Source organism: Chiloscyllium plagiosum, unplaced genomic scaffold (assembly GCF_037043375.1).
Source record: "Chiloscyllium plagiosum isolate Xiang-an unplaced genomic scaffold, Cpla_swu_hap1 HiC_scaffold_33, whole genome shotgun sequence".
In the NCBI taxonomy this organism is placed as follows: domain Eukaryota; kingdom Metazoa; phylum Chordata; class Chondrichthyes; order Orectolobiformes; family Hemiscylliidae; genus Chiloscyllium; species Chiloscyllium plagiosum.
Genome location: NW_028270171.1, coordinates 19,027,873 through 19,052,041, shown reverse-complemented (window position 1 = coordinate 19,052,041; position 24,169 = coordinate 19,027,873). Strand labels below are relative to the sequence as shown.

General features: G+C 42.7%; 1 protein-coding gene across 1 annotated transcript in view; it reads right to left on the bottom strand.

Annotated features, from left to right (window-relative positions):
* The window catches only part of LOC122542272 (glutamate receptor ionotropic, NMDA 2B-like), a 397,331-nt gene that overhangs the window by 240,949 nt on the left and 132,213 nt on the right, over nucleotides 1-24,169 (bottom strand). The window lies entirely within an intron of this gene.

Here is a 24,169-nt window from a genome sequence, read left to right as displayed (position 1 = left end):
GCCTCAGAGGACAGGCTGTGAGCTGGTCAGAGTCCACATGTGCAGTTATTTCAAGTGTTAAAGCAGACCAATAGTCAAAAAGTTTAAACAGGTTAAAGGTTAATTATTCCAAACTACCACTAATGAGAGAAAGCTATTCTTAAAAATGACAGATATCAGATCTAAATCAAATATAGGTCTGATCCAACTGTTGTGATGGTCTCTGTCATTGAATAGTAAGTATTTTGTTATGGACCTAGCAGGTCAAAAGACTGGGAGGGGGAGAGAGAAGATTTCTGGCTTGTGATTCTGCGGGTTTGGCTCTTTTTTAGCTGCACAATTACTCTCCATTGCAAACTATTAGCTATAAAAAGGTGTCTTTCTCTATGTCTCACTTTGGAGAGGAGTTTCTTCCAGATGGTTCAAGATGAAATCACCCTTTGTATAGGCAGCTTGCCTTTTGTTTCAGTCTCATAAGACAAGCTAAAATGATCGCTGTTACCAGAAACCTGTGCAAAAAGCTAAGTCACGTTCCATGTAAGGCAATGGCATTCCAGAAAATACCTTCTACCACTGCCAGTTCTTAGCATTTGTTCTGGTAAATGCCTAATTTTATATTTCCACTGTGTCAATGAAAGTCATTATCTCTTGGGCAAGAGTTTTAGAATGAAGGGTCATCTTATAACAGTCAGATTAAGTGTTTTTTTTGTTCCAAGAAAAGAGTAGCCTTTAAAAGTTTTCAGATCATAATTACACAATTGAGACAAGAGAATGATAACTAAAAGAAGGAGAATTGCCTGTTCGGAACCATAGGGGTGATCAATGGTGTGGAGGTAGAAGTTGTGAATATGATTCTTCATCAATACTTCAGTCTGTCTTCGCAAAAGAAAAGGATGATACACATTTTTTAGATCAGGGAGGAGAAATGTGAAGTACAAGATAAAATTGACATAGTGAAAGCGGAAGAATTAAGGGTTAACATCTTTGGAAGTCAATAAATCCCAAAGTCTGGAAAAATTGTTTCCTTGGCTGGTAAAGGAAGCAACAGACAAAATATTGAAGGCTCTGACCATCATTTTCCCAATCCTGTCTGGCTACAGGCACAATTCCAGAACCCGATAGAAAATTGCTAATTTTGTATTATTGTTTAAAACATGAGCAAGGGATAGATTGAGTTATCACAGACCAGTAAGCCTAATGTCAGTGGTTGGAAAGCTACTGGGAGCATTTCTGAGCAACTGAATAAATCTTCATTTAGAAAGACACACATTAATCAAGGAGTCAGGACAGATTTGTTAGGGAATGTTCAAGTCTGACTGACGGTTGAATTTTCTGAGGAATCAACAATCGGGCATTGATGGGAATCATGCATTTAATGTGTTTCATATGGACATTAGTGGAACTTTTGGTAAGGTCTTGAACTGGTCACAAGTTAAAATCCATGAGAGCTAAGCTAAAATGACAAGTTAGATCCATTATTGATTCAGTAACTGGAACAAATGTGTAATGCTCAATGGTTTTTTTTTGTGATTGAATCATAGAATCCCTTCTGTAAGGAAGCAGGCCATTCAGCCCACTAAGTCCATACTGGCCCACCAAAGAGCAACCCAACCAAACCTATCTCCCATCCCAACCCTGTACTTCCCATGGCTAATCCACCTAGCCTGCACATTCCTGGACACTGGGCAATCCACCTAACCTGTACATCTTTGCACTGTGGGAGGAAACCAGAGCACCCTGAGGGAACACGTGCAGACACAGGGAGAATGTGCAAACTCCACAAAGACAGTCGTCCGAGGGTGGAATCGAAACCGAGTCCCTTGCACTGTGAAGCTGTTATGCTAACCACCAAAAACACCCTGTGAAAAGGTTCAACTGATTACTTATTCTCTGTCAACAGAGTGGCTATTGAATGCAGACTGGAAGGCCGTTTCAAAGAACTTGGTACTAGGTTCTTTGCTGTTTGATGCTATGTCAAATATATTAAAACTAAGTGTCAGGTATATATCAAAGAAGTCTGTAGATGACACAAAAATTTGCCAAGTGGCTGATAATGGAAATAAAAATGGGTAGTACAGTGGTGAATAGAGTTCAATCTGAAGAAATGCTTTGGGGGAGGCTAATAAGACAAAGGGGATACTCAACAAGTGCTAAGATAGTTCAAAGTGTAAAGGAACAGAGGAACTATGTGTCCACAGATCCCTGAAGGAGTATAGACAAGGTAGTGAAGAAGGCATACTAAATACTTTCCTTTGGAATATATGCATTGGCAGGCTATGTGGAAACTAGAAGACACAGGTTAGAGCACAACTGAAGTACACATACAGTACCTGTCTTTGCTCTATTGGAGCATTGTGATTACAACTGAAGGAGTACAGAGGAATTTAGTTGGATGGACTGGAGAATTTCAGTTACTAGAAAGCTTGAATAGGGTTGAAAAAGACGGAGGGATATCCTTATAGAGGGCTTTGAACCTATAAAAGGTTTTGATGGAGTCGACTCCGAGGTATTCTTTTCTCTTGTGGGGCAGAATATTACAGAAGATCACTAATATTCAACTCATCAAGAAATCCAAGAGGGAATTCATTAGAAACCACATTGACCAAAGAGTGATGAGAATGTGGATTTGGGACCACAGAAACTGGGAGAATAAATAGTGAAAATCCATTTAAGGGAAAGCCAGACAATCATATGAGGGAGAAGAGAATACAGGATTACTGTAGCGATTGCAACAAGGTCAGCCAGCTGGACCTCATAGAATGAGTTCCCTGATTCGAACTGTTAATCTTGTCCAATCAGAGAGCCCTGTCTAACATTAAAGAGGTTAAATGTCAGAGATACTGACACTCTAGTGCCTGACTCTGTATGAACAGTCCTGGACTAAAGTACTGCCTCATATGTAAATAAAGGATTACTTAGATACAGGATACAGCCTCTGTACAGTTATTTCAGTTACGATGGTGGATTTAGATGACACAAGTTGGGGGTGGTGGCTAAAGTGGAGCCAAAACACAACCATGGACTGGATGGGCAGAATTGCTTGTTTCTATGCTGGATCCTTTAGAAGGTTCAGACCTATCTAATCCTTTTTAGAAGGCTCAGATGTGATATCACCCACCACAACAGACCAAGACACACAAATAGAAAGCAGGACAGAACACCAGCACTTCAACAGAGGCTCACTGATGATGTTACCTAGCACGGTGACAAAACGTCTTCCAAATCTTCCAGCTCAGCAAGCAAACTTACAATCTGATTCAAAGCTACCTCTGATAAGTTTTGATTATCTCACCTAGAGAATCTACCCAACTTAGTCCTAAAGATTTCACTAACCTCGTCACCACTGTCATTTGAAGCAGAGTTTCAAAGTCACACAGCTCCTCACCTTAGTTCTAAAAGGGCATACCCTAATTTTTAAACAGCTATCATCAGGTCTGGAGTCACCCACAACAGAAAAATGTCCTTTCCTTGTCAAGACCATTCAATATCTTGTATGCTTCAATCAAATGTCACCTTTCATTTTTATAAATTCTTCTGGAATCAAGCCCAATGTGTAAAATATTTTGTCATAAGACAACTAGGTCATTCCACATATCAATCTAGTGAACTTACTCTGAATGACCTCCAATGCATTTCCATCTTTCCTTAGTACAGTTTTGGTTTCCTTATCTATGATCTTACCAATGCTCTGCATAACTAAATGTCGCATCCTTGCCTTTATATTCACTTCCTCTCATAATAAAGGATAGCATTCCATTAGCCTCCTTAATTACTTTCTATAACTGCATACAAACTATTTGTAACTCATCCAAGAGGTGCTGTGAGCTATCAACAGTAGCAGCATTGTACTCCAGCACAGTCTGCAAGGTTATGGCCCAATATATTCCCACTCAACCATTACTATCAAGCCAGGGGATCAACCCTGGTTAGAATTCCCTACAGTATAGAAACAGGCCATTCAGCCCATCAAGTCCATATCGACCCTGCAAAGAGCATCCCACTCAACTCACAAACCTATCATTGCTTTTCCCATGGCTAATCCACATACCCCTGCACATCCCTGGACACTCTAAGCAATTTAGCATCGCCAATTCACCTAACCCATGCAGACACAGGGAAATTGCAAACTACACACAGTCACCTGAGGGTGCAATCTAACCAGGGTCCCTGGTGCTGTGAGGCAGCAGTACTAACCATGGTGCCACCTCAATGGACAGTGCAGGAGGACATGCCAGGAGCAGCACCTGGCATACATAGTGAAGCTACCAAACAGGACTAATTGTATATCAAACAGCATAAGCAGCAAATGTTAGAGCTAAACGTTCCCATAATCAGTGGATCAGATGTACACTCCCCAGTCCTGCTACATCTAGTAGTGGACAATTAAACAACTCACGGGAGGAGAAGGGTTCACAAATCTCTACATTGGATTTGTGTTCTATGCACTGTTTCTCATTTGATTGCACTGTATTGTTTGTGTTTGTTATTGTTATCTTTGTGATAACTGGAAGTGGGATTTAAGGTTTGTCCTCCGCCCCCTGAAAACTGGTTGAATTTTGGGGTTTGGCTTTGCTGCCCTTTCCCCTGTACTCCAGATTGTGGAGGTTGCAATCTCCATGTAGACAGTGGGTTTTTTTTTATGAACTACTGCTTTCTGTTTATTGTTAACTGTATTTTGTACTGTTTAATAAAACGTTTTTTAAAACTCCAGGGGAAGGCACGGAGCGGCGGTCAAGAAAGCTGGAAAGTGGCTAGGCTATCCTGATCACTGTCATCCCAAGGAAGATGGAGAAACAGGAGGGCCTGCCCTTGAGGTGACTGGAAGGTCTGTCAGGGTGCACCGAGAGCAGGAAGGGGCGTAGGGGCGGGCTGCCTTTGAGTGGGCGGAAGGTGGAGGGATGGGTGGTTTACTGGGTTGCCAGGGGTGTTTGTGCTAAATGCACTGTTTTATTGTGCGATTTACCGGACTGTTGTACGTAATTGTGTTTACTTTTTTTCTTTGATAATGTAAGGTGGAATTCGAGGTTCGTCCTTATTTCCCTGTGAACTGGTTGTATGGTGGGGTCTGGAGGTCTGGCTTGCCACCCTTTCCCCTGTAAATTGCTGTAAATGGCTGTTAATGTTAACTATTTGATTGTAACTTGTACTGTTTCATAAAATAAAAATGGTGTGGAGAGTCGGTCAGGGAAGCTGGAAGGTGGGTAGGCCACTCTGATAGTTGTCCCAAGGGGGTGGGGAAACAGGATGGGCTGTCCTAGAGAAGACCGGAATGTGTGTCAGATTGGACTGATAGTCGGAAGAGGCATGGGGCTGATCAAGAGCCGGGAGGGGCAGGCTGCCTTTGGCCAGAAGATGGGAAGGACGGTTGGTTCGTTGGGTTGGCAGGGGTGTTTGTGATATATGCATTGTTTTATTGTTCTGTTTATCGGACTGTCTATATGTGATTGCATCTACTGTTTCCTTTTTGATATAATAAGGTGTGATTGGAGGTTTGTCGTCTTTTCCAGGTGAACTGGTTGTATGGTGAGGTTGGGAGTTTGGCTTTGTTGCCACTTTGCCCAGTAAATTGCTGTTTCTTGTAAACTGCTGTTCATTGTTAACTGTTTGTTTGTAATTTGTACCGGTTAATAAAATTTTTAAAAATTAGAATCTCCTCAGTGGAGGACTGACTCTGAGCTGGCTGGCCACAGGTAGTGTGTACTGTTGTTGTTTTCTGTTTTTTGGGGGAAACCTGATTCATAAACTGGCTGATCTACACAGTCAGTTTGTTAACTGCTATGTTTTTTATTGGGGACTGATTTCTAAACTGCCTGATCTACACAGTCAATGTGTTGCAGGTGTAATTCAATTCTCAGTAGGGAACTTCTGTTTCACTGACTGGTTACAGCCTGTGTGTTACTCTTTTCTTTTACTTTTGAGAAAAGGATCATACTGATTTTGTGGCAGGGCTTAGCCCTTGCATTCTGGTTTTCTTTCTTTTTTGCATGTGTTTTCACTTTTTTTGGTATTTGGACTGAGGCCCTGTGAGATAACACACTTTTCCAGCTAACTGTTCCCTGTGGGTAGGCCTGGCCCTTTTGTGGGTTGACTAGGCCTCTGTAAAAACCGAAGGTGTTTGTGTGCTGGGAGGTGAGCATTTGCTACCCTACCTGTTGGAGTGGACCATCCCCTGTGAGTTAACTGCATCTTTTACAATGAACTGTATTCCTGTGAGTGGGTCTGGCTCTGTGTGGATGGACCAGGCCTCCATGGAGACTGAACACCTGTGTGTGCCCTGTGAGGTGGACTCTGCCTTCAGGTTTGGACTCTGCACGCTGCATTGTCTTGTGTGTCCCTGGGTATGGCAGGCTTCACTGTGAGCTGGGAGGCTCATAGGTCATCCCGAAAGCTGTCACCTCGTGAGCCAAAGGGTGGGTAAGCCATCCTGAGAACCGGAAGATGGGTAGGCTGCCCCAAGAGCCGTTAGGTCAGTAGGCCACCTGGATGCTGGTCACCCCGAGAGCCGGAGGATGGGTAGGCCGTTCTGAATGCTGTCGTTCTGGGAAAGTGTAATCGGGATGGGCTGTCCTAGAGGTGGCTGGAAGGTGTGACGGAGCAGCTGAGAGCCAGAAGGTGCATAGGGGCAGATGGAAATCTGGAAGGCTTGTGGGCTGCCCTGTGCACAGTCGTCCCAGGAAAGGGGACGAGCTGTTCTAGACACAGCCCAGACATTTGTCAGCACAGCCCACAGGCCGGGCGTGAGCCAGATGGTATGTAGGGGCAGACCAAGAGCGGGAAGGCAGGTAGGCCGTCCTCAGCACTTTCTCCCCAGGCAGGTACCAGGACGAGATGTCGTAGAGGTGGCCGGAAGGGTAGTCTGGGAAGCCGGAAGGTGGGTAAGCCGGCTTGATCACTGTCGTCTTGGGTGGTGATGGGGAAACAGAACGGGCTGTCCTAGAGGTGGCCGGAAGGTGTGTCAAGGCAGACCAAGAGCCAGAAGGGGCATAAGAGCAGGCTGCCTTTGATTGGCTAGAAGGTGGGAGAGACAGGTAATTTGCTGGGTTGTTAGGGGTGTCTGTGTATCGTGCACTGTTTTTTATTGTTCAGTTTTTCAGGCTGTCTGTAGGTGATTGTGTTCACTGTTTCCTTCTTGGTAATGTAAAGTGGGATTCGAAGTTATCAAGTTCCCTGCGAACTGGTTGTACGGTGGGGTTTGGAGTCTGGCTTGCCGCACCTTTCACTTGTAAATTGCTGTTGCTTGTATACGCCTGTTAAAGTTAACTGTTTGTATTTTGTACTGGTAAGTAAAATTATGAACGGGGGAAAACGTCTATAATTAGGAGTTTAGAGTCTTCTCAGTGGAGGACTGACTCCAAGCTGGCTGGCCAGCCGGCCACACAGCCAGTGTGTACTGCTACTGTTAGTGCCCGTGTTTGTTGGAGGAAACCTGATTCCTGAACTGGCTGAGTCTACACAGCCAGTTTGTTAACTGGTATTCCTTTTTTATTGAGGACTGATTTCTAAACTGGCTGACATTCAGTCAATGTGTTACAGGTGTAATTCAGTTCTCATTAGGGAACTGTTGATTCACTGGTTGGTTACACTGCCTGTATGTTACTCTTTTCTTTTAAAAAAGAAAAGGAGCATACTGATTTTGTGGCAGGGTTTAGCCCTTGAACTCTGGTTTTCTTACATTTTTGCATTCACTTTTATTGGTGCTTGGACTAAGCCCCTGTGAGAGACTGCACCTTTCCAGTTGAGCTGGTCCTCTGTGGGGTGACTAGGCCTCTAAAGACTGACCACCAGTGTGTGTGCTGGGAGGTGAGTATTTGTTGCAAGCTGGAATGTACTCTGCCTTCGGGAGTGACCAAACCTCTGTTAGTTAACTGCACCTTTATGATGAACTGTGTTCCTGTTAGTGGGCCTGGTCCTGGTCCTCTGTGTATGGACCAGGCCTCTACGGAAAGTGAAACACCTGTGTGAGTGCTATGAGGTGTACATTTGCTGCCTTCAGGAGTGGACTCTATTTCTGACAATGCACTTTGTATACTGGAGTGGACTCTGTTCCTGAGAATGGCCGCTGCATTTTGAAGAGAACTGTTTATGGTAATGGACTCTGTTTACCAGAAAGGACTTTGTTTGTAATTGGCTCTGTCTTGTTGCTTATTGGGTTTATTACTTGCACGGTTGTGTGTCCCTGGATCTAACAGGCCTTGCTGTGAACTGGGAGGCTCATGGGGTGACAGCTGCCAGGTCAACCTAAGAGCCGGAGATGGGCAGGACATATGGATGCAGGTTGCTGAGAGCCAGAAGGTGGGTAAGCCGTTCTGAGTGCTGTTGTCCTGAGAAGGGGTAATCAGGATGGACTGTCCTAGAGGTGGCTGGAAAGTATGTCAGAGCAGCTGAGAGCCAGCAGGTGCATACAGGCAGCTCAAGATCCAGAAGGCTTGTGGCTGCCCTGTGCGCCATTGTCCCAGGGAGGGAGAGGAGCTGTTCTAGATGTCTCAGGACAGTCCATAAGCCGGATGGTGCATAATGATGTGCGAGGGGCAGACCGAGAGCCAGAAGACGTGTAGGCCGTCCACGGTGCTGTCACCCCAGGAAGGTATCAGAGTGTGCTGTCTTAAAGGTGAGAGTATGGTGCTGGAAAAGCACAGCAGGTCAGGCAGTATCTGAGGAGCAGGAAATCAACTTTTCTGGCAAAAGCCCTTCATCAGGAATAAGGCTGGGAGCCTCCGATGTGGAGAGATAAATGGGTGGGGCTTGGGGGAAGGTAGCTGAGAGTGCAGTAAGTGGATGGAGGTGGCGATAATGGTAATAGGTCAGAGAGGAGGTGGAATGAAATGGTAGGTTGGAAGGAAGATGGACAGGTCATGGGGGTGGTGCTGAGCTGGAAGGTTGGAACTGGGATAAGGTGGGGGGAGGGGAATTGAGGAAACTAGTGAAGTTGACATTGATACCATGGGATTGGAGTGTCCCGAAGTGAAAGATGAGGCATTTTTCCTCCAGGCATCAGGTGGAAAGGGAGTGGAGATAGAGGAGGCCCAGGACCCTGCATGTCCTCAGCAGAGTTGGAGGGGGAGTTGAAGTGTTCGGCCACGAGGCGGTGGGGTTGGTTGGTGCAGGTGTCCTGGAGATATTCTCTGAAGCGCTCTGCAAGTAGACATCCTGTCTGCCCAGTGTAGAGGAGACTGTTTCAGGAAGAACAGATACAGTAAATGATATGTGTAGACATGCAGGTGAAATTTTTATGTATGTGGAAGGCTCCTTTGGGGCCTTGGATGGAGGTGAGGGGGAAGGTGTGGATGCAGGTTTTGCAATTCCTGCTGTGGCAGGGGAAGGTGCCGGGAGGGTGGGTTGTTTTATTTTGGCGGGGGCAGGGGAGGGAGTGTGGACTTGATGAGGTAATCGGGGAGGGAATGGTCTTTATGGAAAGCAGATAGGAGCAGGGAGAGAAATATATGTCTGGTGGTGGAGACCGTTTGTAGGTGGCAGAAATGGCAGAGGATGATGCGATGTATGTGGAGGTGAGGACCGGGGGGGGGGGGGGTTCTGTCCTTGTTGTGCTTGAAGGTGGGAGGAGGTATAATCCAGGTAGCTGGATTGGGAGGAGGTATAATCCAGGTAGCTGTGGGAGTCAGTGGCCCGGGAGGGTGGCTAGGGAAGCTGGAAGGTGGATAGACCATCCTATTCACTGTCATCTAGGATGGGGAAACAGGACAGGCTGTCCTAGAGGTGGCCGGAAGGTGTGTCAGAGTGGACCGAGAGTCAGAAGGAGCATGGGGTGGACCGAGAGCTGGAAGGGGCATAGGGGCGGGCTGCCTTTGAGTGACCGGAAGGTGGGAAGGATGGGTGTTTTGCTGGGCTGCCAGGAGTATATGTGATGTATGCATTATTTTATTGTTCAGTTTATTGGACTATCTGCATGTGATTGTGTTTACCATTTTCTTTTTGATATAATAAGGTGGGATTTGAGATTCGCCCTCTTTTCCCTGTGAACTGGTTGTATGGTAGGGTTTGTGGGTCTGGCTTTGCTGTGCCTTTCCCCTGTAAATTGCTGTTACTTATAAACTGCTGTTCATTGTTAACTGTTTGTGATTTGTACTGGTTAATAAAATAAATATAACTAAGGAAGAAAATATAAATAGGAGGTTAGAATCTCCTCAGTAGAGGACTGACTCCGAACTGGTCGGCCACAGCCAGTGTACTGTGCACTAGTAACTAGAGGGTGACTTGATGATGGGACCCAGCCTTTGTGCAGTTATTTCAGGTCTGTTCCTGTTTTCCGAAATAGTTTCAAGGAATGGAATGGCCGCCTCCTTCTTCCTATGTAATAAGTTGGATGGCCTACCTTTCCTATGTAACTGTTTAAAGAGGGTGAATGGCCTTCCCCTGTTCCAATGCAACAATCTCAAAGAACTGAGTAGTATAAACCTATTCCTATATCTTATTGAGTGAGCGGTTGAAAAATCTTCACCAGATGTTCTAAAACAAATTACTGATATCTGTCGTTCAGAATAAAAGATAACCGAGTCAAAATGATTAGCAGAAATAACAGCCATCAATATTAGACTAGATTTTTGCTTTTTGTACCTTTGGAAAATTGGGTGTTGTGAACGCATGGAATGCAAGCGGGGGCAAAGTCACACCTTTATAAAACACCCCCTTTCCTGTCCACCTAAACTGGCAGATGATAAACGAGATTCTGGATTAGTGGTGCTGGAAGAGCACTGCAGTTCAGGCAGCATCCAAGGAGCAGCGAAATCGATGATGTTGCCTGAACTGCTGTGCTCTTCCAGCACTACTAATCCAGAATCTGGTTTCCAGCATCTGCAGTCATTGTTTTTACCTAGATGGTAAACGAGGCAGACTGCATTAACATCTTTCTGATGAAGGGCTCCTCGGATGACCTGCTGTGCTTTTCCAACACCACTCTAATCTTGACTCTAATCTCCATCTGCAGTCCTCACTTTCGCCCTGCATTAACATCTTGTAAACTAGCTAGCCAGTGTTCAGGGCAAGTTCAATTGCTTCTGGGTGGCAAAAGTGTTTAGCACTGCTGTCTCAATGCCAGGGACCCAGGTTTGATTCCAGCCTTGAACAATTGTGTGGAATTTGCTTGTTCTCTCCATGTTTGTGTGGGTTTCCACCCACAGTCCAGAGGTGTGCAGGTTAGTTGGATTGGCCATGCTAAATTGCACCGGTGTCCAGGTATGTGTAGTTTAGGTAGATTAGTCAGGGTTAATGTGGGGTTATAAGTAGGGGAAATGGGTTTGGGGATGGGATGCTCTTCAGAGCCAAAAGGCCCCCGCACTGTAGGGATTCTATGATTGTGTTATATTCCTGCTAAAACAGGCAACGAACAAAACATGTTCATTGTGATAGCATCTTTTTAAAACAGCTGCCATATGATGTTCACACAAATGTGATCAGCCTTTGTCTTAACCAGCTCTGTCCCACCAGCTCCTCCAGGGGACAGTGTTTGATTATATTAAAAAATACAGTTGTTAAAAATCAATTTTCACTAACCATCTATGATTTCACAGAATTGTCGCCATTTGAATGTAGTTGTTGCATTTCCCCATTCACATACCAATCTCCAATCACACTTCATGCTTTGAGAGGTGAATGTCATCCAGCTGAAAGATCATGTAGATTTTGCCAGTGATTTTTGACCAGTTCCAGACTACCGAAAGCCAGAAAGGCAATTTGTACAACATCTGTCTATTCATGTTGTAAAAGTATGTTTGTATATGCCCTGAGCGCTATTTCCTTCCCAATTATAAATATCAGGTGCAGCAGAGTTTGCATATGTAAATGTGTCACTTTACCATGTTACCTTACCTTCCTGAGCAGCGCCACCATTGGCAAAAGCGTGTAAGTATGGCAGGCCATACAGCAGTTTACATGGAAACTTTATTGCATAAAAATATGGATGTGTGAATTCAAAATACAAAATTAAGGACAGAATGGGCTGATTATGTCATCACACCCTGATGCAATTATATCATACTATTTAACGTAGCTTCAGCTGAGGTCTACATATGTTCATAACAAGACTAAAGTTCAAATCACACAACACCAGGTTATAGTTCAACAGGTTTATAACAGGACTATAACCTGGTATTGTGTGATTTTGAACTTTGTCTACCCCAGTCCAACACCGGCACCTCCACATCATATCAAGACAGATCAGGAGATCAATCACCTATCCGTAGCGTCTATTACACTTTGATCATTTTGAGTTGGAAGGACATGATAGACACAGGTAGGCTTGTGAAAAAATATGTTTGTCCTTCAGCAAGTAGCCTTACTGATCAAAAGGTTCAGGGAACAAATATGAGAAGATGGTTCAGAGACTGTAATAACTTCAAAGCTTGGCTCTGCCAACTAACTTATGCAACATAATCATTTAATAGATCTAATAGCAGTTATTTACGGAGTATGTTATGTGGTCCTTATGTCCTAGCTCCCAATTTAACTGCTGGACAAGTCCCACACACTTCGTGCAAATTTCCCCACTCCATCTGTGTGGATGAACAGGTTACATGGCTCTTCCCTCTGAGCTTGTCCTTAAAGGAGCCAGCTACTACAATATAATGAGTAATATAATCCAAGCTCTTCAATCTGCCCATAGAGGAAGTGTGTGCTGAGGCCAATTGCTGTTTCTCAGGGAGGGTTAATACATAAGAAAATGTTAACTTTTATTTAAGATGTTGCCTATTTATTGGTGGGTTCCTGTTCCCATCCAGTTGTGATTTGCTCCTAAAAAATGGTTTCAGCAGAGAGTAAATCTGATCACATGTACATGTCCTGCATGAGGCATTTTCAAATGTGACATTTTGAGATGTCAGTACTGTCATATGTCAATTGGAAGATTGTCACAAGCAAAAGTAGATTCAACATGATCTAAGATTGGCTCTTCAGGAAACACATGACACAGTGGGTGCCATTCTTGCCTCTGCGAAGGTTTGAGTTTAAGTTCCACTCTGGATATCTGAGTACAAAATGAAGATCGCCACTTCAGAGGTGCTGTTTTTCAGATGAGATCTTAAATTAAAATGCCACCTGCAGGATTGGATGGATGTAATTGATCATGGTATTCTCTCAGGTATGCTAGCCAACACTTCTCTTGAATCTTTAAACAGGCTATCAAGTGACTATCTCATTGCTGAGTGCACAAACTGGCTGCTGTGTTTCCTACACCACTTCAAAAGTACTTCTGTAGCTGCAAAGTATCTTGGGACAGCCAGAGGTCATTAAAGCCTCAGAAAGCTAGCACACAGGTGCAGCAGATATTTGGGAAAGCAAATGGAATGTTGGACCTTATTTCAAGGAGGTTGGAATATGAGCCTTACTGTAATTGTACAAATGAGACCATATCTAGGGTCCTGTGAGCAGTTTTGATCTCCTTATTTAAGGAAAAAGATCATTTTAACTGGAGGCGGTTCAGAATAGGTTCACTGGAGCAGTCACTGGCATGGAGGGATTGTCTTATGAGCAAAGGTTAAACATGTTGGGGCTGTACTCAGGAGTTTAGAAGAATGAGAAGTAATCTCATGAAACATATGGGATTCTTAAGGGCTTGATAATGTAAATGCTGAGAGGATGCTTCCCCTCATGGAAGCGTCCAGGACCAAAGGGTATAGTCTCAATAAAAGGGTGCCAATTTAAGACTGAGATGTGGAGGAACTTCTTCTGTCAGAGGCTTGAGAGTCTTTGGAACTCCTTGCCACAGAGATCTGCGGAGCCAGAGTTCGTGTGCATATTCAGTGCTGCAATAAGTGGATTCTTGATCAGTAAGAGAATCAAGGGTTAATGGGAAAGGGCAGGAAAGTTGATGTGAGGAATGTCCGATAAGCCATAATCCTATTAAAAGCAAAGCAGATTTGAGAGGCTGAATGGCCTACTGCTATCCTGTTTACTATGGTATTATCACATAAATAATAGTGTTACTTCACAAGTAGACTCCACTATGGACCTTCACCTAGTTTTTTTTTATATATTCATTTATGGAATGTGGATATCACTGGATAGACCAACATTTATTGTCCATTCCTTGAAGTCCTTAAGAATTTGGTGGTAAGCTGCCTTCTTACACTGCTGCAGTCCATGTGTGTTAGTACACCCACAGTGTTGTTAGGGAGGGAGTTCCAGATTTTCTTTTTAGTGACAGGAACAGCAGTGTAATTCCAAGTCAGGATGGTGTGTGATTTGGCAGGGAGTTTGCTGGCGTGATGTTCCCATTCATCTGCAGCCTTCATCCTTTGAGATGATACAGATTGCAGTTTTGAAAGATGCTGTCGAATGAACAATGTCTACAAAACAAGGTGGAAGAGCCATTAAATGCTGCACTCAGTTGAGGTTTCCCAAATTCAAAATAAAATCTTTTTGGGATGCTGGTGACAGAAAGACAGCACACTATTCCTGAGGAACAGCTGCCCTTTCTTTGCCTCCCTTTTTTTTTTTGACACACCATCTGCTTTTAAATTGGAATGTGACCCTTTGTGAAACACTCAATGTTTAGAGACAGCTGGCTATGTGCTGCTGAGGATGTGAAGCCTTTCAGCTTCATTTCACCCCCTGTTGATAACAGGACCACAGGTCCTCAGCTCCCATTGATTCACAGTTTGATAGTAGACAAAGCGACCTTTTCATTTAGTGTTGGATAGACTGTGATCGGAGAGGTGGCTGCTGACTTTTAATTCCTCTGCGTCACACTGGATTGAATGATTTGCATTGGGTCAGATTGCTTGCCAAGAAAATATCTTTAGTACTTCTCACTTTGATGTGACTTAGTGATTTGACTCATCAAATCTGATTTACTTTCCTTCAAAAGCATAATTAATTCTTGTATTTAGAAAAAGGAAGTAGAGATATATTAATAGAAAGGGCTAATCCAAAGGTGAGTTCACAGATGGGCAGGCTTTGTTCAGGAAAATAAAGAGAGACTGAGATGTAATATAGAGGGAGACAATTACTGAAAAGAAAAACAGAAAAGTAGAGAGAGATTGAGAAACTATTCTCGCAAATTGACATTGTCTCAAAATTACAGTTAGACATGAAATTAGAAGGTCAATTATGGAGGGGTGGACTTCCACCTACTGCGTTGATCCAGAAATCAGTCGGCAACTACAGAGATAACACTGGGACTGGCAGCCTTTGAGTGCAGGATGGGATTTTAGCCCCTCAAGCACAGGAAGCTCCACCCCAAGGAACAAATATGTTTGTCCAGCAACTCTGTAGATACAATTGCGTTGTAGGACACTTGCCACTCCAGGGTTCTCATCCAGACCCTTGAAGAAGTGAAGGCATTTCCTGGAAGAACAAAAGACATTTTAAAGTGGTCCAGAGGAAGCAAGGATGAAGTGAGGAAAGCCTTTTTTCTTAGTGAGTAGTTAGAGTATGGAATGCACTGCCTGGAAAGGCACATATGATGATTATATGGATAACAATAATATTAAAGGTATGGGGGCAAAGCAGGAGATGTTTAGCAAATTGTTGGAACCATGCTAGAGGAAATCAGTTTTTAGGAGGCATTGTTAAACATGGGGAGGTGAGGCTTATTTGAAACCGAGAGATGGGAAAGCCAAAAGTGGTCACTAAGGGAGTTCAGGAGCATAGCATCAATCGGTACAGTTTCTGACTGCACATGGCTAGAGTGCCATCGCTGTGTTGCTCTAACCGTTCATTACATGACTATTTCATCATGTACAAAGTGATGTGTGGTTGTTGCAGGCTCTTGGATGGATCTTGGCCAGAATGTACACTTTCAGCTGGTATTATCTGATACTAAATTAAATCCTTCTATCTTCCATTAATTTCTATTCAATTATAGTTCCACAGTACAGCACAGCACAGAATGCTATATCTTGGATATGAACCAGACAGGTCCACAAATCTACCAAGATTTCCCATTTCACGATCTTCTATAATTTCTGTGCTAGTTACAGTCTAAAGTATAAAAGAAATATTTGGATTTATATCTTGTATCTAATTGAAAGACCTATTCACTTGGTCCAACTCCTGCAAATTCTCCATGGTAGCACAGTGGTTAGCACTGCTGCCTCACAGCGCCAGAGACCCGGGTTCAATTCCCACCTCTGGCAACTGTCTGTGCGGAGTTTGCACATTCTCCCCGTGTCTGTGTGGGTTTCCTCCGGGTGCTGTGGTTTCCTCACACAGTCCAAAGATGTACAAGTTAGGTTAATTGGCCGTGCTAAAATTGCACCTAGTATTAGGTGAAGGAGTAAGTGTAGGGGAATGGGCCTAGGTGGGTTGCTCTTCAGAGGGTCGAAGGGCCTGCTTCCACACTAAATAATCTAAATCTTAAAAAAAAATTAAACTTTTTTTCCTTTTCAACTACATATCCAGTTCCCCCTTAGAAAATTAATACTAAATTTGCTATCCAGACTTAGAAAATTTAGGGGGTATCACTCTTGTCTAGGAATCAGCTGAGTCTGGGTTCAAGTTCCATTCCAGGATCCAATGATTCCATCATACTTAAAAGTCCCATGTGGAACTGAGGGAGTGTTCCACTGTTGTGGATAAAATCTTTCAGATTAGATGTGAAACATCATTTTGAAGAACAGCAAGGAATTTATCCCTTTCATCCTGGTCAATGTTTATCCCTCAACCAACATTAGTAAAACAGTTTACCTGGCTATTATCACGTTGTTTGTGGGAGTTTACTGTGCAAATCAGCTCGACTTATCAATAACAAAGTTGTATAGTAAGTTAATTTTTTAAAAGTTAGAACACCAACTTCAATTCATAGACACTTCATAAAACATAGTGAAATGTTCAGTGGCCATGAAATGTACCATATAAATGTAAGTCATTCCTTTTGTTTTGTCTGTTTAGCACCCTCCAAATCTCACAAATGCATTGTGAAAAGATAGTCTCACTTCCTCCAGCCATACAAACATAAGGATCAGACATAGGAATAGGACGTTCAGCCCCTTGAGCCTGCTCTGTCATTCAATAAGATCATAGCTGAACTGATTCCTTCAAAAACCTGTTTATCACCCCATCCCCCACCCACCAATAAACTGTTTTCCCTTCCATATCATGTATCTATCTATGCCTTACAAATATTTAAAGACTATTTCCACAACCTTTTAGAAGAAGAGTTATGAAGACTCAGAACTCTGAGTAAAAAAACAAAATTCCCTGTCCCAATTGGGTGACCATTATGTTTAAACAGTTACCCCTAGTTCCAGATTCTTCCACAGAAGAAAACATCCTTTCCATATCTACCTCTCGGGATCTTATTTGTATCAATGAAGTCACATCCTAGTCTTTGCAATTCTAGTGGATATAAGCCTAGCCTACCCATCTTTCCTCAAGACAGCCTGTCCTTTCTGGGTATCTATCTAGTAAACTTTCTTTACAGATTCTTCCTTTAAATAAGGAGACCAATATGATATGCAAAGTTAAAAATCACACAACACCAGGTTATAGTCCAACAGGTTTACTTGGAAGCACACTAGCTTTCGGAGTGACGCTCCTTCATCAGGTAATCACCTGATGAAGGAGCGTTGCTCCGAAAGCTAGTGTGCTTCCAATTAAACCTGTTGGACTATAACCTGGTGTTGTGATTTTTAACTTTGCACACCCAGTCCAACACCGGCATCTCTGAAATATGATATGCAGTATTCCAGATGTGGTCTCACCAGTGCAGTGTATAACTGAAGCAAAGCCTCTGTATTTTTGTACTAAATTTTTCTCATAACAAATAAAAAGACATTCTTTTAGCTTTCCTAATTATTTGCTGTATGTGCATCCTATTTTTTGTGTTTCACGCACTTGTATGGCCAGATCTTTCTGCATCTCCGAGCTCTATAATCTCTCGCCATTGAGATTATATGTTCTTTCTTTAATTTTTCCTGATGAAAATGTCACATTTTCCCACATTATACCCCATTTGCCAGCTGTTTCTCCTACTCACAACTCATTGTTACATGTTCGTAACCTCCTTATGACATCCTCATAACTTGCAAGATTGGGATGAATGTGCAGTAAGTTTGCACCACTTGTGAAGCAGACTGGGGAATCTGTATGAGAAGGGCAGCAACTGTGAGAGATAAAAACTGGGCCAGAGAGTCTATCAAACCTTTTTGACCCTATCAGAGCGATATCACAGGAAAACAGGTAGCTGATTTGTGGGTATTTCTTCCAAGTCTCTCTTGATTTGCCAAACAGTTTAACTCGGGAGACGTTATTACGCTGAAAAGTACAGTTGGGAAATTCACTTTTAAACACCCAAATTAACTAACTGGAATAGGGATGGCTGAGCAGGTAATGTGTTGCAGCTGTAATATGTGGGAACTATGAACATTTGTGCAAAATCCATGGTGACCATGTCTGCAGCAGATGTTGGCTGCTTGAGGTACTTTGGCTCAGAGTTAATGTACTGGAGTCTGAGCTGTGGATGCTGACCCATCACAGAGCGGTGGTGTTGCTTGGACACTGTTTAAAGAGACAATCATGTTCATTAGAAGATTATTATTAAATCAATTTGAGTCTGTGGTCAGGGATGGATGTGACCGTCAAGCTATTGGGATCTTTGGAGAAGCCTTAGCCAGTGTCTTTGTCAAGATTCTTGCTCAAGTGGAGTTAGAAAAGAGAAATGTGGTAGAAATAAGGGATGACATAGTTAGGGGAACAAATACTGTTCTGTGTAGCAAAGCCTGGTTCCAAGGTTCGGAACATTCTCTGGCTGAAGAGGAACTTGAAGTGGGAGAAAAGGATCCAGTTTTCACAGTCCATTTTAGATACTAACAACATTGGTAGGACTAGGAAAGTGGTTCTACAGTGCAATTACAAGCAGCTGAAGGCTAAATCGAAAAGTCACTAAAATAACAATCTCAGGATTCCAAACTGAGCCACATGCAAAATGATGTAGAGTAAATAAGATTAGAGAGGAAAATGTGTGGCTAAAAGATTGGTGTAGGAGAAATTGGTTCTGAATCATGGGACACTAGCATTAGTACTGGGGAAAGCGAGAACTTTTCCGTTGGGGTGAACTTCATTTGAATCATGTTGGAACCTGTGTCCTGGCAAATCGTATAACTGCATAGGGCTTTATAATAATTCTTGGCAGTCGGAACTTGATTGAGTTTTTTAAAGAAGTAACAAAGAGGATTAATGAGGGCAGAGCAGTGGACATGATCTATATGGACTTAAGTAAGGCATTCAACAACGTTCCCCATGGGAGACTGGTTGGCAAGGTTAGATCTCATGGAATGCGGGGAGAACTGGCCATTTGGTACAGAACTGACTCAAAGATAGAAGACAGAGGGTAGTGATGGAGGGTTGCGACAAAGATTGGTGCACGGGTCCACTATTTTTCATCATTTATATAAATATTTGGATGTGAACATAGGAGGTGTAGTTAGTCGGTTTGCAGATGACACCAAAATTGGAGGTGTAGTGGACAGTGAAGAAGGTTACCTCTGAGTATAATGGGATCTAGATCAGATGGGCTAATGGGCTGAGGAGTGGCAGATGGAGTTTAATTTGGATAAATGTGAGGTGCTGCATTTTGGAAAAGCAAATCAGAGTAGGACTTAATGGTAAGGTTCTAGGGGGTGTTGCTGAACAAAGACTTTGGAGTGCAGGTTCATAGTTCCTTGAAAGTAAAGTTGCAGGTGGATAGGATAGTGAAGAAGGTGTTTGGTATGCTTTTCTTTATTGGTCAGAGCGTTGATTATAGGGGTTGGGAAGTCATGTTGCAGCTGTACAGGACATTGGTTAGGCCACTTTTGGAATATTGCATGCATTTCTGGTCTCCTTCCTATTGGAAGGATGTGGTGAAACTTAAAAGGGTTCAGAAAAGATTTACAAGGATGTTGCCAGGGTTAGAGGATTTGACCTAATAGGGAGAGGCTGAATAAGCCAGGGCTGTTTTTCCTGGGGCATTGGAGGCTGAGGGATGACCTTATAAGAGGCTTATAAAATCATGTGGGGCATGGATAGGATAAGTAGACAAGGTCTTTTTCCCTGGGGTGGGTGGAGTCCAGAACTAGAGGGCATGGGTTTAGGGTGAGAGGGTAAGATATAAAAGGGACCTAAGGGGCAACGTTTTCACGCAGAGAGTGGTGTGTATATAGAATGAGTTGCCAGAGGAAGTGGTGCAGGCTGGTACAATTACAGCATTTAAAAGGCAGCTGGATGGGTATATGAATAGGAAGGATTTAGAGGGATATGGGCCAAATGCTGACAAATGGGACTAGATTACCTGGTCAGCATGGACAAGTCGGACCGAAGGGTCTGTTTCCATGCTGTACATTTCTGACTCCAAGAGCAGTGTAGTGAAGAGGTGAACAATAATCAGGGAGGGGCAGAAAATATTAATGGCAGATCTGATAATGAATTTTATATTAATAAGGCATCTCCTGGTTAAGGATTCTCTGGAGCAGGGAAGGTAGCAATCACAACGGGGTAGAATTTCAAATTTAGTTTGAAGGACTTGGACCTCAAACCTCTGTGCTCAAATTAAATAGGCGTTGTCTAAAATGAGCGGGGCTGGGGTGGAGGGGGAGGAGTGAAGAAGACTGGGAAAGTTAATGGATAAGCAATGACAGACATTAAAGCGGATATTTCAACACAAGGAGAATTTATTTCATTCAAAAGAAGGACTTAATGAGAAAGATAAAACATCCACAATTAATAAAAGCAGTTAAGGAGAACATCCAATCAAAACCTAAGGCAAGCAGTTTCAGTGATTGGGCAACAATTTGGAATTAAATGCAGTGAAGTATGACGTCATGCATTTTGGTAGGAAAAATCAAAAGGCAGAGAATTATTTAAATAGAGAGACTCCTTTTTTAAAAAAAAAAGGCAGCACAGGAATTTGGGTGTTCTTCTGGATGAAACACAATGTTAGCATATAGATACAGCAAGTAATTAAGGAGGCAAAAGAAATTATGGCTTTTATTGGAGATTAAAAATAATGAAATCTTGTTGCAACTCTATGGGATATTGGTGAAGCTGCACCTGGAGTGGTATGTGCAGTTTTGGTCCCTGTTTTTAAGGAAGGATATACTAGCATTGGACACCATTCAAAAGAAATTCGCTAGGCTAATACCTGGGATGAGGGGGTTGACTTACCATGAATGGCTAAATAGGTTAGACCTTGCATCATTAGAGTTTAAAAAAAGGAGGATGATCTGACTGAAACATACAAGATTTTGAGGGGGCTTGCCAGGGTAGATGTTGAGAAAATGTTTCCACTGGTGTGGAAATTTCAAACTACAGGACATCATACAGATTAAGAGGGTAATCATTTAAAACTGAGTTTGCTGCACCCAGGCAGGAAAGGCCTTTCAGCCTGTCTGGAATACAGATTTTCAGCTCTGCCACCTCCAGGCAGTTTATCGGCCCTTGCTGTGTAATGACAGATTTACATCTAACAGCAGACGTTTTGTTCCAGGTTTTGCAAACATGGCTAAGGAAGGTGTTTCATGCTGTTACTATAGATTGGCTACATGAGTGACATTTTCCACTAACTGGCTATTGTCACCAATCCAAAGTAAAACTGCTGTTTTCCTCCTATCCAACAATTGAACAATGTCAAATTTCAATTTCAATGCCAGTGTATTGCTGGGTACATTGGTTGTACATCCCAGTGATTAGCTGATGAATGAACAAAAAGCTTGTTCTTTTGGTTATTCATAATTTGTAATGGGCAGAGTATGCATGATACTCAGCCAGCCTGAGTTTGCAAAACTCATACAATATAATGCATCCACCCTGCTGGATGTGATCCTGCAATTGGGTAACAAATGCTGAACAATCCCGAGTGAGTTTATGGCTATACTATCGACCAATTTAAGCTATTCACTCAAGCTCATCATAGGACTCATTTATATTTGCTAGAAATGACATGCATTCTTACAGAGGGACAAGTTCTTTGCAAACATAAGGAATATGCCTTCTATCATTATAGAATTTCCCATAAACTTGGGGTTCTTCAGTTCTCCACAATAAGCCAATCAGAGTCCATTCACCAAGCAATCAGCAACCTTTTCTCATATGTATAAATTGTTGTGATCACTTGAAATTTGGCATTCTTGCATTTGTCTTGATGAGTGCAAGTCAAAAAGCTTTGGTCTCTCTTTCCAGCAAATATTTAAGTTTTTCTTTAACCTTCTCACCTCTGGTCCCAAACCCAGCCAATGCTAAAATTCAAGCCCATGGTCTCTGAAAGGTTTAAACGTATCCAGGTTTGACAGTCTTAGGCTGTGCACTATGGTAGAGGGGACAGATTCAGTTTCCAGAGTGGAAATGGTCACATCTGACAATTGTCTCTCTGGTTCACTCGTCCTCTAAAAGCTGCAACTACAACGAGTGGCTACATTGCTTCCACATATGCAACTCCCAGGAGGTATGACTGTTATGGTGCCAAGGCACATAAATAGAGTTGAGTACATATCAGCTAAGTTCTAACTGAATTATTGAAGGAAAATCAAGGGATTGAACAGGCTAACCTGTTGCAAAGCCTGTCTGTTTCTGATTCTGTGAGTGGAATCCTCTATGTTAGGCAGGTTACTTACATACTGCCTGCAAAAGCAAAGAGGGACAGTGCCTATCAGGCACCCATGAGGATAGGCGGAGGCCCCCAGGAAATGAAGTCCCAACCCACCTAGCATTGGCAGCTATTCATTTCCAGTAGTTCTAGCATTTGGCACCACTATGGAGGAGATTGTGGCTGTGGTCAGTACAGCAACACCCCATTACTTGTAAAGTAATGGAGCGACTTGCTGGGGCAAGGAAAGGGTGTCCCACAGGGTGGGAGACAGTGAGGTCTACAGATGCTGGAGATCAGAGTCGAGAGTATGCTGTGCTTTTCCAGCAACATCCGAGGAAAATCAACGTTTCGGGCCAGAGCCCTTCATCAGGAATGAGGGCTCACAGGGTGGGCATTACGGAGAGAAAGGAGCTATGGCAGTTAGAAGCAAGGGCAAGAGATGACAGCTATTCTCCTGTCCATGTCAATGCCCACAATTATGCAGAAATAAGTGCACCCCTATTATCTCTCAGCCCACATGGAATAACCTATCAGATGAGCCATATATACTTGTCCCACCTACACCCCCAGCAGGAATAAGACCTTAAGTGGTCTTGAGGTGGTTGCTAATCAGCCATTTAGGAGGTGGAACAGGAAAGTCATCCATGGGCCATCCCACTTGGGGGAAGGTGGGAAAAGTTCAGGTATGTTTCCAGATGACAATATCTTTAATTTTCTGCACTTCCTCTGCCTCCTCTGGGCTCAGAAGATTCCATCAATTGATTTACATTCCCAACACATGAAATGCTGATGAAATATTTACTATCTTCAAGAGATCTTATCAATGTGAAAAGGAGGTGGAGGATGACGGAAGTCTGATGTTTGTTAATTTATCTCATTCTCAATTAGGTTTGATGATACACCATCAAAGCTCTGCACATTGGAATACAATAAGGTTTGAACCTATCTTATTGAAAATTGATAAAAACAAATTAAGGACACGCCAACCTGAGGTTGCCTTAATTTATATTGATTGCAATGTTACAATGTACAAAATTCATTAGAAGGATATTAATCATGGTACAAAAATAATTTGATTTAAGTGAATAGTCAACATACAAGAAATAGCAAGATAAAATATTAGATTTGGCCTTTCATCTTTGGTTTTCAATACACAAACAAGTCAGTCAATCCGATTTATCAATATTGGTGCTTTCTCTCATACAAGCCTCCTTCCATATAATTTCTGAGACTAGCAATTTGTCTGTCATGTATTTATCTACTTTTCCTCTACTGTGCAATTAATCTCAACTACCCCTTTAAATTGAAATGGAGACCCATCACAAAAGTCAGTGGTGCAGAACCTGGTACATGAATCTCGTAAAGTTCGTGAGCAGGTATAGCAAGTCAAGAGAAAGGTAAAGAGATGTTTATTTCAAGGGGAATTGATTATAGAAAATAAGTTTTTAATGGAGTTGTACAGGTCTTTAGTTATATCACAACTACCATGTGCACTTTTGATTTCCTTATTTGAAATAAAGAATCACAGAAGAGCTATGGTATAGGAGATGTTTTGATCAATCATATGCACACCAGCTCTTCAATGATGCTATGGACCAGACCAGACTCCCCAAAGTATATCATGGAGGTAGCCTAGACTCTAACTTTTATAATTTTTTTTAAAAGGCAAGTGTAAGG